Source organism: Nycticebus coucang, chromosome 7 (genome assembly GCF_027406575.1).
Source record: "Nycticebus coucang isolate mNycCou1 chromosome 7, mNycCou1.pri, whole genome shotgun sequence".
Taxonomy (NCBI): Eukaryota; Metazoa; Chordata; class Mammalia; order Primates; family Lorisidae; genus Nycticebus; species Nycticebus coucang.
In genome coordinates, this window is record NC_069786.1 from 99,158,313 (window position 1) to 99,176,830 (window position 18,518).

General features: G+C 40.8%; 1 protein-coding gene across 4 annotated transcripts in view; it reads right to left on the minus strand.

Annotated features, from left to right (window-relative positions):
• ALS2 (alsin Rho guanine nucleotide exchange factor ALS2) overlaps positions 1 to 4,738 on the minus strand; it is an 86,187-nt gene extending 81,449 nt beyond the window's left edge. For 2 of the 4 annotated variants that reach the window (XM_053597523.1, XM_053597521.1), the window contains exon 1: positions 4,541 to 4,669. The gene's annotated coding sequence lies outside the window, so the exon portion shown is untranslated. Of the gene's footprint in view, positions 1 to 4,143; positions 4,439 to 4,540 lie in introns of those variants that run through there. The other 2 variants (XM_053597517.1, XM_053597518.1) reach the window with 2 other exon arrangements.
• Between the last annotated feature and the right edge of the window lie 13,780 nt (positions 4,739 to 18,518).

Sequence of the window (18,518 nt, forward strand, 5' to 3'; positions counted from 1 at the left end):
TCTCCCTCTCTCTCTAGTACACCTAGACAGCTTTTGATACCAAAATCAGGGACAGGAAGACTTCAAAGTCTCCCCCATCAGGACTTGCTGAAACCTACTAAAACTGCACTTTTTTGATTGTAGGAATCTTTTAAAAGGGAAATTACCCATGGTGAGGTGGGGGAAGGATGTGTAAACACAGTACAATAAGTGCCCAGCAATGCCCATTTAGGTTTTTGTACCCACTACCTATTTTTAAAATGCATTTTTCAGGATTGTTAAAATGCTCATGAACTATTTTGATGGACATGACCATTCTAACAACTGAATTTCAAATTCCAAGGTACTGAAAAAATTTGTGCCTGTTATTACATGGTACAGTGTCCTGATAAGTCCTAATATAAATTAATTATTCTTTTAATATTTTTACTATTATTTTATTAAAGCCACCACAATTTGTAAAAGACATTAGAAATACAGTTTAAAGTATGATGGTTTATTTACTAATAATAACACTCAGCACTTAAGATCATCAAGGGATCACATAACTGTATTTCTAATATTACCTTTTACAAATTGTGGTCATTTTAATAAAATAGTAAAAAATATTAAAGGGAATAATTAATTTGTATCAGAACTTACTTATCAATACTAATAATATTCTGGAAATACAAGTTTTGCTTATTTTGCAAATGCTAATAACAACTACTCTTGATTAGCATTGAAAATGTTGTTTAGCCAGGCACAGTGGCTCACGTGTGTAATCCCAGCACTTGGGAGTCTGAGGCAGGTGGATTACCTAAGCTCACAGGCTCGAGACCAGCCTGAGCCAGAGCAAGACTCGTCTTTAAAACCACCTGGGCTTGTGGTGAGCACCGGCAGTCCCCGCCACTTGGGAGGCTGAGGCAAGAGAATTGTTTAAGCTCAGGAGTTTGAGGTTGCTATGAGCTATGATGCCATAGCACTCTACCAAGGGTGACAAAGTGAGACTCTGTCTCAAAAAAGAAAAAAGAAAAGAAAAAGAAAATACTGTTTAACTCACAAGTTTGCTGAGTTTATAATAGGAACTAGCTATTAAATTTATTATTCATCATTCAATCTTAACATATTATCAAGTTAACTTATTAATATTTGCAGAGAGAAATTATTTTCTTTGTGCAATAACTGGGACAACTTTATTCATAGTATAAACTTGTTTACTACATATAATAAAATGTAACCAACCTAAACTTTAAAAAGCATTAATGACTATGAGAAATCTGTGGTAATTTTGTATCAGACTTGCTCAGATACAAAATGTCCAAATTCCTTTCAGTGCATCAGGATACAACTGGACCCACTCTACTTTTGAGAGCTCATGATAAGTATATGCCTGCACTGCCCCAACAGTGTTCAGAATTTTAATTACTCTCCAGCCTTTATATTATAAAAGCATCAGTCTTCATATATTAAAGAAAGCATTTCCCAAGAGTACAGGGTCAAATGGCAAAGCCGAACTGAGCAAATAATTGGTCTGTCTCCTCTACTTAGAGAAGCTTTATACATAGTGGAGCTGCATTGGGCCATTCCTTTCTCATTGCAGGGAAAGAAGAGTTATTTTTCCAGAGTCTACTTCTTTGGGGGTACAAAGTAAAATACAAAAGAACATTTTATTAAAATGAAAACTTTTAAAGTGCTAGTTTCACAAACTATTTTAACTATATAGAAAACTGTAAAGATAAATAATAAATCCATGCAACCATCACTCTATTTAACAGATATTAACATATTTTCATATTTGCTTCAGCTTTTTCTTTAAAATAGAAAAAATAGTTATACAAAGAGCTGAAGGAGCTCTACCTAGAATTAGGAACTCTATTCCTAAAGTTAATATATCTCATTTCCATGTGTGTTTTCATACATTCTTTTATGTATTTTCATTAGATAAATATGTATCAATAAACAACATAGGCTATTATATTGTTTTAAAAGTGTACATAAATGTATCTTAATGTATATGTCCTTTACTTGCTTTCTTCACTCAACATTACATACTTGAGATGGCCATATAAGTATAGATTTCAATTCATTCATTTTTATGAGGGTATTCAAATGCATGAATAAACCAGTTTTCTATTTCTCTACTAATCCCTATAATTGGATTGTTCTACTTTATTGCTATTTTTTAAAACTGCTATAATCATCCTTGTTACATGTTTGCTTGGGCAATGCCCCAAGTTTAGTTAAGATTTTGGCTCAACAAAAATTTAGGCTGTGGAAGAAAAGAACCCTGGAATGAATGTTAGCCCACCCAAACGCCAATATTAGATCTAAACCTTCTTAATAGGGAGGTGATGTGAACTAACCTGTGTGACAACTCAGAAGACAAATATTTAAATAACATGGTAATTAAAAGATACAAGAGATGATCATTTTGTGGAATTAATGAGACTAAAGGTGATTTTCTCTCTAAACATAATGCACTGGCAGCCAATTAAATTCCAAAAGTCCCCAATCTTTTTTTCTCACAAAGATCCAGAAAATTGTATATTTTTCTCAAATTTAAAAAAAGTATACAATAGCCCCCCAAAGTAGTTACTGCCCCAACAAAGTCCCATCCTTTGGCAATACCATTAGAATGGACCCAGCAATTACTGCTTGATACCTAAGTTTTTCATGAAAAGGCAGATTAACAGTACTTTTTCCATTTAATCACATAAAAACTAAAATTAGGTCTAAATGAAGTTCTCAGCATATCCTTTGCTTCTTTAATAGTCAAAATGCCCAAAGTAATTATTTTCCAATGTCAACCTTTTGGGAATGATAGTAAGAGGATTTTTAAAAACAAACAAACAGACAAACTAAGTTCTGAAAAACTGAATTTGAAGAGAACAATTCCAGTTCACATTGATAAATCAATTTTAAAAACCAGTAACTTGTATATGCCACCCAAGGCTCTCCACCCCCATTATATTTGGTACTTGATTTTTTGGATCATGATCTTTTCAAATTTTAATACTGTGAAACAGCTTTGAACTTTTATTGTAATAACTAAGAACTTTAAATCTGCTAATACTAGTCACAGTTTAGGAAATAATAAATTCAAGCTAGATATGGATTCTATCAGCATCTTTTTCATAATAAAATGCCCTTATGGAATATCAGTTACTACAGACCAATTTGAAATCATATTTTATAATTATTTTCATAAAATATTCAGTTCTCTTCCCTACCACTTAAGAAAAAAAGTCAGTTTGGGTCAGGACACAGAGGAAGAAGAAAGTGATAATTATAAAAACAGCTAATGTATACTGAAGATTTACCATGGGCCAGGCACTGTAATAAATACGATACATGAACCATTACATATAAAGGTATTATTTATCAGGAAAGCATTTTTATCCCTAATTTAGAGACAAGGGAGTTGAGGCAAAGAGATTAAATAACTTGCCCAAAGTCAAAGTTGTATGCATACATGTCTCCTCCAGGCATATCCAGGTCCAACGCCTAGAATCTTAATCATTATGTTTATGTTATGTTAAAATATTAAAATTTACTGCAAAAACAAAATTTTCACTGCTTTAAATTCTTTAAGTACTTATTAAAGGTCAAGTGGTCACTCCAAATCACACATATAAACGATAAATGGAGGAAAATGTGTAAACAGGTTTGCTGAATTTTCATACCTACTCAGAATAAACACACACCACACAATTTTATTCCTTACGAACATTTACAGCCACCAACAAATATAAAGGCAATGTAGTAAGAATCTTCGTTTGGGTACAAGAGTTATTTGTGTCCGTCTCCATACTAAACCAAAAAGAAAATACTGTACGTGGATATGCCTCTTCCTTTCTTCATCATCAAAGCCCTAAACAATAGCACGCTTCTACCTGCCTACGGTTGCCCGTCTACAAAGTACTCCATTACTCAGAGGACCAACACCAGCGTCAGCACCATTTCCTTATGATTGCCCCTGTGTTATTTCCCTGACTCTACTTTTCAAAAGAACTTATAGTCTCTGATAGAGCACTTGACACGCTAAAGGACTTGGCGAAACCACTAATTCTTAATATCCAAGTCATTTTCTTTTTTCCACAACCGCCTTTTCAAGCAACTAAAACCTTTGGTCCACTCTTGACTGCGAAGTGCACCTGTGGCAAACCCGCCTGGGGCACTCACCAAGGTTCACGGCCAGGGACCCCGGGTTATCTGCTCCGCTCAGTGTGGGAATTCAACAAATCCCCATGAATGAATGGGTGGAGAGCAGAGTGGGTGGAGGCGGGAAGAAGGGGCATGGAGGAATTTCAGGAAGCTGAGACCACTGCAGTGGCGCCCCGTCTGGGCAGGGAGGTACGCTATTGAGTGGAAGAACCTAAGACCGAGGCCAGGGGCGCCGTCGGTCGGGCACAGAGCTGAGAAGATGCGGATGCCGTCTCTGCAGGGCCCCAAAGCGCGCTTCCAGGCTCCGGACCTGACGCCCCGCCTCGCTCTCGGACCCGGACCTCCCGCACACAGTAGGACCCAGACGATCAGCCTTCCGAAGCCAAGAGCCAACCCCGGACCTGCAATAGCTCACCTGACGCTCCACTGGCAATACCGCGCTCTGCATCTGGCGCTAGCCGGGCAACCCCACGGGTCAGCCAGATCAGCTGATTCATGGAGGGCGGGGCCTCCGGACAGGGGCGGGGATGCTGGGCGGCAGGCAAGCTTAAAGGTGGGCGGGTAATGCTCTCCGAGTAGGTGGAGTTAGACTGGGAGACTGCTGACGGCGTCTGGTGGTGATCAAAATTACTAAGGATGCGTTAGGTACTGTAGGCAATGTTCTCGGAAGCACTGCCCCTCCCTCAGGTTAGGGCGGAGCCATCAGTCCCAGGACGTGCTGTGGAGATGACGCAAAATGGAATCGTCCTGACCTAGCTACCCGAGCGCTTCCATGGCAACAGGCGGCCGTGAGGATGGTTGAGACCTGTTGTCGTTTTGTTACCACCTCCCAACTATACGAGTCGGAAGTATAAACGTGAAAAGGCTGAAATATTTTCAAAGTGCTTTTATAGACTGTATCCCACCAGTGGTAGATTCCCGCCCCCGTGAATGACGTCATCGCCACGCGGCGCGGGTTGCCTGGGTGTCCGCACTGTGTTTACTGCTTAGTGGCAGCACCAAAAGATGCGGTGGGATAGGAGGAAACGAATTGGCCTTCGCTATAATTCCCTCAGGGCTCCTCTGTGTACAATCCGAGTAAAATCAGTTTTCTTGCCCCACACAGTTTCAAGACGTTCTGTTTGTCGCATGGACAACCCTACTCCCACCCGGCCTGCACATACATTCCTAACCCTCCCATGAAGATTTTCCGGTTGCTGCGACTCCGCATACAGTGGGTACGAACTCTGCTGGTAGGCAGTGTGCCCGCGCTGGGCCTGCAAACCTATATTTAGACCATCAATGACAGATGCGAAATCAGGTTCTGAAGATCAGTCACCCTCAACTCACTTTCCTCCCTGATCCTCCGTCCACCTGCAAAAGTGTTACTCTGCAATGGTTCAAGCAGCCTTGTCCACTCCAGCACCGGGGCAGAAAATCACAATAATCCTTAGAATTGGCCCCACTGCAAACCGAAGGTGTCCAACTTCAGCTGGGACTGCCGCGCAGCCGGTCAATGTTGCGGAACCCAAGACAGTCACATTTACACATTGCTATTCAGAATACTTTGTTTCTTCTATTCCCTTCTGCTATCCCAGTCTTTACAATTTCCTATCCTCTTACTGAACTCTTCCCACCCACTCCCTTTGTAAAAATAAAAAATAAAAATTACAAAAGTTGTCGCCTACATTTCTGACAAGAGTGAGACCATTAGAGGTAAATTTCCTTAACTCTCACCAGCCACTATTAAAAAACCTACCTGCAACCCCCGCCTTCCTTATCTTCTCCCTTTTTCTCCTTGGAAGAAGTGTTATATCCTCTTAAAGTTAATCCCTCTACCTGAACTCAGATCCCTTCTAATCTCCCCAAAGGAGAGATTTGTTCCATTACTTATTCTTCTCTTGCATGTATTTTCAATCTCAGCTTCTCTTCTTACTCCCATCCTATATACTTACAGCATACTCATATAAGCCTGCTCCTATCAATCTCATCTTTAACTTTTTTTCCCTCTGTTTTCTTCCTTTCCTCCGCTTTTCTACCTCTACTTTCTGAGTTCATTCTTACACACCTCAATCTGTATTCTGTTTTTTCAATCTACTGAAATCACTAGTCAACTAATTTTGAAATCTAATGATGCAGTTATAGAATAGAACTGTTCTTTATAACCATTTATAAGAAAGAGAATAATCTGTATGTGGTAACGTGGGATGAACTGGAAATTAGGTGTTAAGGGGAAAAAAGCTACCTGCTGAGTCATGTGTATAGTATTACACACCAATTGTGTGTTATGTGTGTAGTCTTTTCAGGAGAGAGATAGGCAGATGGATGGGTGAATACGACATATGAGGTTTGACAATTAAGTACTTGAACTTGATACGGGATTTCCCCATTCAGGGCTGGACAGGGACTCTCATGTTTTAGGCCTGGGCAAACAGATGTTTTTTTACAAACAGGGCTTTCTGGATGCAAGCAGGATTTTATCAGGGCCGGCCCCTCCTGTGCATACACCCTGTGCAGAGGACAGGAACTGTGAGGACCTCTTTTCATTTGCTAATACATTCGTTTGTTAATCAACAGGGACTAGATGCTTTTTGGGCTAGCTCCTGGCCGAATGTGACATACCTTCCCCCATCTCTCAAGCAGTATATGAACCCCTATACAAAAGACTCACATGGCTTTTCCCATTTGGGAATTCCTCCCCTCCACTGCTGGAGGCTTTGTTACCCTTCTTTCTGTGTCCTTCTCTGTAAAATAAATTTTGTCCTGCCACTTACTTGCATGGTCTGGGGTTTCATTCTTGAATCTCCAGATCAAGGACCTATCTCAGAAAGAAAAATACCAGTAACAACCTCACCCTACTAAAAGTGCTACATACCTGATTGCTGAGTATCACTATGGTGACTTTTGAAGTATTCCCCTTGGGAAGCTGTACACTGATACCAGCACCTACTCCATCCTTCAAAGCAATTTCGGAACTCTTCCTGGAATGGCCATCAGAGCTGTCATATTACCCTTGATGTCCTAAATCTCATCAAAATGTCTTCCTTTAAAAGGAATGAGTGCCTAAAAGTCCCACCCAGGAGGAAGTGAATGCACCAATCTCTACCCCTTTGAACTTCCTTTTCGAACTCAGCTCACTCACACCAGAATGGAACAAAGGCCAAGTTGCCCACACAGAACCTGGACTCCTATTCCTTTGGTTTACACCTCAGAATAATTTCTCATTTTTGATCTTTAACCTGTTGCCTTTCAATATTTCCTTTATCTTTGGATAAAGAAAAAAGTCAATGGGGGACCAGGTGCAGAGGCTCACACCCGTAATCCTAGCATTTGGGAGGTCTAGGTGGATGGATTACCTGAGCTCATGGGTTCAAGACCAGCCTGGGCCAGAGTGAGTCCTCATCTCAAAAAATAGCCAGGTGTTGTGGCGGGAACCTGTAGTCCCAGCTTGGGAGGCTGAGGCAAAAGAATCGCTTCAACCCAAGAGTTTGAGGTTACTGTGAGCTATGACACCACAGCACTCTACTGAGGGAGACATAGTGAGACTCAGTCTCAAAAAAAAAAAAAGAAAGAAAGAAAAAGTCATTGAAGGCCTGATCAGATGAGTAGGGAAGGTCTTCCAATACAGTTATTTGTTCACTGTTTAAAAACTCCCTCACAGACAGTGCTGTGTGAGCTGGTATGTTGTTGTGATGCAGGAGCCACGAGTTAGTGAAAAGTTCATGTTGTTTTCATTTAACTTTTTCACACAGCCTTTCAGCACTTCTAAATAGTAAACTTGGCTAACTATTTAGTTGGTACAAATTAATAGTGAATAATCCCTCCGACATGAAAAAGGGTTAGTGACGTAGTTTCAACTTTTGATTTTGGATTGACAGAACTATTTTGCTCGTGGAGAATTGGCTGACTAGCATTGTGCACTTTGACACCGTTTCGGGATGGTATTGGTACACCCACGTTTCATCATCAGTAATAGCACAGCCCAAAACATCATCTTGCCTCTCCAAAAGGTCTTGGCAAACTTTGCTTTTGTTCATCAGTGAGGTTTTCAGGACTATTTTTGCACACACCTTTCTCATGCCAAGATTTTCAGTTAAGATTTTCCTAAATGTTACTCCATTGATGTTTACTTGGTCTGCTATGTTTCTCACGGTAGCTGATAATTTTGACACACAGGTCAGTGAACTTTTGCAATATTGCATCAGTTCTGCTCCTTACTGGCTGCTCTGACTTCTCTTCATCAGTGACACTTTCTCTCCCCTCAGAAAAAGGTTTAATCAATGTCAGGGGCTGTGGTTCACACCTGTAATCCTAGCACTCTGGGACGCTGAGGCAGGTAGATTGCTTGAACTCAGAAGTTCAAGACCAGCCTGAGCCAGAGCAAGACTCCATCTCTAAATATAGCCAGGCGTTGTGGTAGACACCTGTAGTCCCAGCTCCTTGAGAGGCTGAGGCAAGAGAATCACTTGATCCCAACAGTTTGAGGTTGCTATGAACTGCAACACCACAGCACTCTACCGAGGGTGACAAAGTGACATTCAATCTCAAAACAAAAACAAAAAACATGTAATCCATTTGTACACTGCTATTTTCTTCATGGCATTATCCTCATAAACTTGGACTAACATGTCCCTGATTTCACTTCCAGTCTTGCCAAGTTTAATAAGAAATTTAACATTTGTCCAATGCTCTGATTCAAGCTCTGATACCTCGCAGTGGCACACAAAACCATGCAACAACAATAGTGAACACCACTTAGCCAGACACTGGCACGTGTCAACAATAACACAGCTGGGAGATACTGTTAATCCAAGATTGTGAAGCCTTACTGAGCCGTCTGTACAGTGCTGCCAACATAAGCCATGGTGGCACGTTTGTGAACTTAAATGTCAGATCTGTCTGTACATGTATCAGCTCTGAAAGGATACATTAAAGAGTGGCTACTGCTGGGGAGGAGAATTAGGGAACAAGACAGAAAAGCAAATTCACTTTCGACTCTATGCCATCTTACGCTGTTTAAATTTTTAGTCACATGCTTTTTAACTTATTTTTAAAACTTTTAAACATGGGAAAGGGCTATGGTTTTCAGCTGTATCTTCTTTTAACTCTTTTCCTCCCCAACCTCTAGGACACACTCCAAGTGTTTCCCTTACTCCTTCATACCTTTCCTTTACCTTTGCAGACTCTTTCACCTGCCTCTTAAATTCATAGACAAAATAAATATCGTTTGCATCTTATTATGCACCAGGCACTATTCAAGGCACCAGAGAGACATGATAATGAATAAAATAGACAAGAGTCCCTGTTCTCGTGGAGTTTAAACTCTGGTGGTGTGAAAAATAGTCTGCAGAGAGGGCAGCCATCAGTTCTTCCCTCTGCGCATACAAATGCCACTCTTGACATCATGAGATGGACTCTATTTCCTCTCACTTCAATATGGGCTAGCCTGGTGTTTTGTTTTCTTCTAACAGAATGTGGAAGAAACGAAGTTCTGGAATTTCTGAACCAAGGACTTAAAGAGAAATGGCAGCTAGATTCCTCTCTGAGAAGGTGGCTGCCGCGCTATACTACAGATTGGCAAGAGGCAATGTGAAGAGACAGGCCACGTGGAGAAGCATTGAGGCTGCCAGACATGTGAGTAAAGCCTTCTGGGATCTTCCAGGGCAGCTCAGTCAGCAGTTGAGTGACACCAGCCAATGCCAAGTAGAGCAGAAGAACAGCCTCATCAAGCCCTGAATACCTGACCCAAATTCCTGAGAAATAAGTCATTGCTTTAAGCCATCAAGTTTTGAGATGGTTGATTATGTAGCAATAACTTAAACAAGTGGGAAAAGTGGGAGATAATAAACAAATACAAAATGTGGTAGCGATTGGGGTTATCAAGAGGCAAAATAGTGTTCCAACTAAAAGCACATGCTAGAGCCAGCCAGCCTGTATCCTCATTTCAGCTCCAGCATTTTGTGACCTTGACACAAGGTATTTATCCTCCAGGAGCCTCAGTTTCCTTATCCATGAAACAGGGTGCAGTAACATTCCTACTTTCTAGGATGATGTGAGGATTAAATGACCTAATGCATATAAAGCGCTTAGAAAGGTACCTGGCACAGTAAATGTTGGATGTGTTATTATTGAAAGCAATAAAGAAAGGTAAGGGAATAGATGGGAAAGGTGTAATTTCTTTTCTTTCTTCTTCTTTTTTTTTTCTTTTTGAAACAGTCTTACTGTGTCACCCTGGGTAGCATGCTACGGTGTCATAGCTCACAGCAACTGCAAACTCTTAGGCTCAAGTGATCCTCCTGCCTCAGCCTTCTGAATAGTGGGGACTATAGCTCTCTGCCACAATGCCTAGCTAATTTTTCTATTTTAAGTAGTAATGGGGTCTTGCTTTTGCTCAGGCTTGTCTTGCTCTCCTGAGTTCAAGCAATCCACCCATCTTGGCTTCTCAGAGGGCTGGGGTTACAGGCATGAGCCACCGTGCCCAGGCAGAAAGATCCAGTTTTATATGAAGTAAGGAAAACCTCTCTTCTAGGAAGACATCTGAACAGAGACCTATAAAAATGTGAGGACGTGAGCCATGTGGATATCTGGCACTCCAGGCAAAGGGACCAAGTAAATGCAAAGGCATGGAAGGGTGAAAAGAGGCTGAATGAGGCTAGAGCTGAAGGAGGAAAGGACAGGAAGGTAGGAGATAAGACAAAGGCAGGTAGACAATGATCTGGCCATGAAAAGGGTTATGAGTTATTTGAGTGATAACAGGCAGCGTTTGGAGAGCTTTGAGCAGAGGGTGTCATAATCTGGCTTCCCTTTTTAAAGAGATGGTTCTTCTGCTATGTGGAGAGGGGAGAGAAGAGTATAGCAGTGGAAATGTGGAGGCAGAGAGACCAGTAAGAGGCTAGTGCAGTGGCTGAGGCCAATAGGCCCGATGACTTAGCCTTGAGTAGGAAAGGAATTAGATTCTGGATGTATTTTGAAGGTAGAGTCTATAGTATTTGCTCGTGGATAAGAAATGATTATTGAGAGAAGAAGAATTAAGACTTAAGTTATTGATAAAAATGACCTGTCATTCATTAAGATAGAAAATACTAGAAACAGTATGTCTAGGGATATGGGAAGGAAGTGCCGAGTTTTCATAATCAGACATTTTATATAATTTTATATGGCTATTAGGCATTGAATGAAGGTGTCAGATAATCAGTTGCATACAGGAGTCTTACATTGAGGAGAATAATCAGGGCTGCAGACATTGCTTTAGAAGTTGTTGACAAAAAAGAGCAGCCATCTGAAGCCCAAGCCCTGGGCCACTCCCCAATTTAGAGACTATGAAGATGGAGAGGATCTAGCCCAAGATCTTGCTGAATTTTCTGAGTGGAGAAATAATTTGTGTTGATGAAACAAAAAGAAAGCAAAAGTAGCTAGCAGAAAATGAGTGAGAGGGAAAGCAGTAGAAAATAAGGTTGTAATGACCACGTAGAGGTTGATATGCCAGGGTATGAGTTTGTATTTTATTCTAAATGCATCAGAAAATTTTAAGTGAAGGAGTGACCTGATATTTGCATTTTTGGTCAGGTACAGTAGCACTCTGGGAGGCTGAGGCAGGTGGATTGATTGAGCTCAGGAGTTCAAGAGCAGCCTGAAGAAGAGAGAGACCCTGTCTCTAAAAATAGCTGGGCATTGTGGTGGGCATCTGTAGTCCCAGCTACTTGGGAGGCTGTGGCAAGAGGATCACTTGAGCCCAAGAGCTTGAGGTTGCTGTGAGCTATGACGATGCCACGGCACTCTACCCAGGGCAACAGAGTTAAACTCTGTCTTAAAAAAGAAAAAAAAAGTTCATTCTGGCTTGTGCTTTATATGTATGCACTTCCTATTGCATTACACAGAGTGTATAAAAAGATATTTTTTGTTTAAATTCATTCAGACCGAATATATTCTGGAAGAGTTAGAATGGAACCAAGGAGACTTAAGTATAAGGTCTTGCATTCAGCCAGGTGAGAGTTGGTGATGCCTTGGACTAGTGAGATAGAAGTGTGATAGAAAATTAGATAGATTTGATTTGGTCTCTGGATGTAGAATTGACATGATTTTCAGATAGTTTAGACATGAGATTTGATTTGTCTGCTGCCTAGTTTATTTTCTTGAGCAACTGATTGATAGGGATTCCAGTGTATAAACTGGAGAAAACTAAGGAGGATTATCTTGGCATGGTTCAAGAGGTCTGATTTCAACATATTAATTTTGGAATACCTATTAGACAGTCAAGTGGAAAGGTTAAATTGGCAGTTGGTGCTCTGGGGAGAAGTTGGAGCTAGAGATAGATTTCAGAGTTACTTGCGTGTAAGTTCCGTTCAAGGCCAAGAAATGAAAATGAAATTTTCTAGGAGCAAAGTGTAGATAACAAAGTGTTGATGAGGCCCTGACTCTAAACTGGCTCTACCCAAATTTGGAAGTTGAGCAGGGGAGGAGGAACCAGCAAAGATGATTGCAGAGGAGGAAAGAAAGGTAGGTAGGAGGAAAACCAAGAAAATTCTCACTTTGTTGAATGCCACCAAAGAGTAAAGTAAGACAAGATCTGAGGAGTGGTGGCTTATGCCTGTAATCCCAGCACTTGGGAGGCCAAGGCAGGTGGATTGCCTGAGCTCACAGTTTCGAGACCAACCTGAGCCAGAATGAGACCTTGTCTCTAAAAATAGCCAGATGTTTTGGCGGGTGCCTGTAGTCCCAGGTACTTGGGAGGCTGAGGCAAGACAATCACTTGAACCCAAGAGTTTGAGGTTGCTGTGAGCTAAGAAGCCACGGCACTCTACTAATGGTGACCAAGTGAGACATTGTCTCAAAAGAAAAAAAAGAAAAATCTGAGAAATAGCCTTTGGATTTTGATAATGTGGAATCTCTAGCAATTTGGCAAGAGCAGGTTTGGTGGAGCAGTAGCCACAGAAGCTTTATTGAGGGTGAGTTAAGAGAGAAGGAGGTGAAGAAGTGAAGACATCTCTTTCAAGGTTTATTGTGAAGTAGAGTCAAAAATTGGGCACTAGAAAAAGAGGGTGTGAGGTAAAGTATGGAATAAATACTGAAAACCCAAGAATTAAAAAAATAGTTGGTATGATAGTGATGCTAGGTTTCTTATTGGAAGCAATCTGATCTTGAAGAGAGAAATAAAAGATATCCAAATATATCTCTCTATATATCATCACAGACACAATACTGTCAGTGACAACCTGTGTCAACTCTACTTACAGGTATAAGTTCTTTTATCATGGCATATACAACACCAGTTTACAAACCTGCCTCTCTATTATTACAGACAAAGCTCTAATTCCCACACAGTATTTTACTCATGTTTTTACTCTCCAGAGGTTAGTACAGTGCCTTGCACTTGACTGACTGTTCAATAAAGTTCTTTATTGAAATTTATCATTTTAACAATTTTCCAAAATGCAGGTCATTAGAATAGACATAACTATTTGCCTCTTTTGCCAGCCACCTGACTATAGTTGGTTCTAGTTCACAACCTGTGATTGCCCACTGGGAAGAATTGAGGAAGTTTTCTCACATTTTTCTATCCTTAAAAGTCAAGGAAGGAAAGGATTTTCCTCATCTCAAAGGACAAAAAGACTGAAGGCAACGGCTTATCTGTACCAGAACAATCCACAAGCACGTGTGGGGTGATGTGTGATACAGCTTTCTGGAAGGTAAGGATATTTGGCCTAACTTAAGGATATTTGGCCTAACTTAAATGATATTATAAATACAATGTATTTCATAATGTTGTACTACTGCAGAATGCTTCATAAGTGGTTTTTATTCTCAAAACAACCTCATGGTAGATATTGTTTCTAAAATACAAACAAAGAAACTGAGGCCCAGTGACTTGTCTAAGTTAATTCACCCATTTTAAATGGCAGAGAGACTCAAACTCCGAATCTTGTTTTCTTCCTACTTCCACCCCCACTGGCTCAAGGTGTTAAATAGAGTTCAGGACTAATATAAGAGGTAGGAAAAATAAATAAATAAAAAGCAAGGCTCAAGAAAGAGATGTTAGAAGATGATTGGAAAAGAAGTAATAGAGTCGATGATAGGCCAATCAATATTATAATAGAAAATGAGACTGAGAGGGCAGTACACAGAGAAATGCCTCCAAGTGGGGTCAGAATGAATAATAAGTAAACATTGGTTCTAGGAGCCCTTTCTAGGAGTGGGAAAGGGTTTTATTCACACTCATGGAAATGCTACAATTTAATTTGTTAGTCATTTATTAGGACTCTAAAAGAGGCATATGGTATAGTTCATACCCTGAAAGGCATAATTGCCAACTTGTTCAGAAAACAATAAAAATAACAATTAGAGGCAGCACCCATAGCTCAGTGGGTAGGGTGCTGGCCACATACACTGAGGCTGGCAGGTTTCAACCTGGCCTGGGCCAGCTAAAACAACAATAATAACTGTAGCAACAACAACAAAAAAACTAGCCGGGCATTGTGGTGGGCACCTGTAGTCCCAGCTACTTGGGAAGCTGAGGCAAGAGAATCACTTAAGCCCAAAAGTTTGAGGTTGCTGTGAGCTGTGACACTATGGCACTCTACCCAAGGTGAGAGCTTGAGACTGTCTCCAGGGGGGGAAAAGGCCATTAGAATGCACAGATCAGACAATCAGCCAATAAGGAGCTTGACTGTGGTGGAGGTCCATGTGAGAGAGGGAGGGCAAAGAAGCAGGAAAAGGAGGAATAGGTACAGAGGAGGGAGGAAGATGTTAAATGAGAAGCACATGCAGCTTCAGTCAGACGAGCATGGAAGGTTTGACAGTGAGTGCCTAGTATGGCTCCAGTGAAGAGTAGGCAGATGGTAGGGAACAGGGGAAGCAGGATTGAGTCAGGTTGTTAGAAGCCAAGCTCAGGAATCCACTCTTGATTCCATACTTAAGTAAGCAACTTGAGCACACATAATCATTAATGATCAAAGAGGTATTTAAAAAATATGCTGCAGAAAGGTATTTCAGACTTTCAAAAGAGAGGTGTAGTCTGTAAAATAGAGTCTGTGTATCTTATTCATCTTAACTATTAAAATAGAAGTTGTGTGTGTATGTGTTACCCTTTTTATTCTTTGTGGGAGGTAGACAGACTGCTCTCTCCATGGGCCCTCCAATTCATGGTAAAGCACAAAAGTGGGCCATCCCTGTGGCTCCTTATCAAAACCACTGAAGATGAAAGGAGTCCAGTGGCAGTCCAGACAAGGTAATGTCATCAAGGCCATCATGCATGAATCAGCAGGCAGGCAGGCTGAACATTGGAAGCCTGATCATCAGTTAGAATAGGAAAGCTGGTTTTTTTTGCCCTGCAGAGGTGAAACATGTTTTCCCCTTCTCTTTTCTGAATGTGTTATTGGGCCATTGCTGACAATTTAGTATCCTAGGTTCACAATTACCCAGCTGTTACTCTTCTGCTCAACCTTGAGGAGGGGACTTGGGATTCTTTTTTAATCCTATTTTTGAATTTTGACACCTTTACATTTTTTTCACGAATGTTTTGTCTTAGAAATCAATAAAAGGTTTCTGAGGAGTTGAAGTGCTGCTGCACTGCTTCAAACTGCCACTCAGGATGTGAGACAGTGTATGCCTCTCCAGACCACCCAGCGTTGATACATTAAGTTGGTGTGACGTCTCCTTCTTCTTTCAGGGCCATGTCCCCAGAACCCTGACATTCTTTCTTTTCTTTCTTTCTTTCTTTTTTTTTTTGGAGGCAGAGTCTCACTCCGTTGCCCAGCTAGAGTGCTGTGGCATTTGCCTCGCGCACAGCAACCTCAAATATCTTGGTTCAAGCGATCTTTCTGCCTCAGCCTCCTGAATAGGTGGGACTACAGGTGCTCATCACAATCACTGGCTAGTTTTTCTACTTTTAGTAGAGGCCTTGTGCTCAGGCTGGTTTCCAATCCCTGAGTTCAAGCTACTTTTCTGTGTAGACCTCCCAAAGTGGTAGAATTACAGTCGTTAGCCACTGCATCTGGTCCACACTTTTATCCTTACTGAATTAGATTACATTTTTCTCTTGCAAGTTAAAAGGGGTAATTAAGAATAACTTAGACCTTTGTTTTTAAAAATGGATGCTGAGATTCCAAGTGGGAGAGACTTTAGAAAAGGGTCACCCAACTCTCATGGACATGTGGGAGTATTTTACTCTGTTGCTGACATTCATGCAAGAAGATGATGACCAAAACAGAAAGTAAAGACCACCTGATGACATGTAGTAATCTGATGAATGACTTAAATAGCAATGCTTCTACTCATCTCATACCAAAAAATGATTAGTGGATTGAATGACTAATCACCAGATGTAGATAAGCAGATGCTAACTTCTGTTTTTAGCGTGGAAGGACATGTTATGTGAGAATTGTTGACACACATGTTCATAAATCCTATATTGACTTATAATTAGACTTTAGAGCAATAATATTTTAATATAATTTAAATATCTGGGCGGCACCTGTGGCTCAGTCGGTAAGGCGCCGGCCCCATATACCGAGGGTGGCGGGTTCAAACCCGGCCCGGCCAAACTGCAACCAAAAAATAGCCAGGCGTTGTGGCAGGCACCTGTAGTCCCAGCTACTCAGGAGGCTGAGGCAAGAGAATCGCTTAAGCCCATTAGTTGGAGGTTGCTGTGAGCTGTGTGAGGCCATGGCACTCTACCGAGGGCTATAAAGTGAGACTCTGTCTCTACAAAAAAAAAAAATATATATATATATATATAATTTAAATATCTATATTTAAATAAGATGTTCCTCTATATCTGAATTATTTCTATGCAATATGTGCCTAGTAATGTTACACTTTTTTGTCTCGATGTTGTTGGCAAAACCTTTCATAGTGACACATCCTGGCATTCAGATCTCAAGTTGGGCGTTATAAATCATCTTTTTTTTTTTTTTTTTTGCTAAAAATTAACAGTTTAGAACTGAAGAGCCTCTTTTCTCATGTATTATAATGTACATGTGCATGTGCATAAACATTTTTCTTAAAAAGCATGTAGGTCCCTCAGGTATAAAACACCATGTCTTAAATACTTATTTGCAAGTAAGTTGTTTGAACTTGGCCACAGTTCATTATTTTTAAAACAAGAAAAAGCCCTTGGTATTGAGTCGCTTTTCCTGAACATTGGTATTAAAAGAAAAGCATGTTTTGGCTCAGTGCCCACAGCACAATGGTTACGGTGCCAGCCACATACACCGAGGGTGGCGGGTTCGAACCTGGCCGGGGCCAGCTAACCCACAATGACAACTGCAACAAAAAATAGCCAGGCATTGTGGTGGGCACCTGTAGTCCCAGATACTTGGGAGACTGGGGCAAGAGAATCACTTAAGCCCAAGAATTTGAGGTTGCTATAAGCTGTGATGCCACGGCACTCTACTAAGGGTGACATAGTGAGAAGTCTCAAAAAAAAGAAAAAGAGAGAAAAGAAAATCATGTTTCAAGGGACAAGAGTTTGACAGGAATTGTGCAGTCATTGCTGAGTGGAAAGCAGAGACCTGTCCATCCATATTGAGCCCCCAGCAAAAGGGTAAATTGATGCTTTACACTTAGGCGTATCAAAATGTCCTCTCAATGTTATGAACCAATAAGAAAAAATTAGTAAAAATTGTTACCCTACAATTTGGTAAATAGATAAAGCCCCGCCTTGTCAATGTGTTCTGATTCCTAGGTCAACCCTCAGGAGTAGGCTTGAGGTGGGGATCCCAGCAAGCCTGGGCGTGGGGGTGGAGCAGGGAGGGGGAGGGGCTGGGAAGAGTCTTGGGGATGCAGTTTGGGGAAGGGCCCAGCAGCTTGGGGACTAAGGGCTGATTAGAAGCTGCTGTTTTCTTTTGCATAATGGGGAGCTGGGAGCCAGGAGTAGAGTTGGAGGCCACAGGTTGTGAAATAAACAAACTTCTTGTCTCTATTTAAAATTCTGATATTGTATTTTGTTCATCATTGATTTTTTGCATTAATTTGATTTTAACTTAAAAATGGTTTGATTTTTTAAAATATTGCATAAGAAGATCATGCGTTTACTTATTATTTTTATTCATCTTAATTACTGACTGTCCTGGTGCCTCTTTATGCCTCATCTCAATTCTGGCACTGGTAGGAAGCAGAAAGCCCAGGAGCACCCCACTCCCACCCCAGGGCTTTCTTTCATTTTATTTCTCTTTTTCCCCTTTTCCTTCTTTTCTCTTTCTTTCTTCCTCTTTATTTCTCTTTCATTTTTTCTTCCTCTCTCTTTTCTGTTTTCCTCCCTCTAATTCTTCCTTCCTCCTTTCCAATTTTCCTCCCTTCTCTCTCCTTTTCTCTTTCTTCCTTCTTTCTCTATCTTCTCTTTTTATTTCTTCCTTTCTCCTTTCCCTTCTGTCCCCTTCCCTTCTTTCTTTTTCTTTCTTTCACTTGGGTGTCCACCT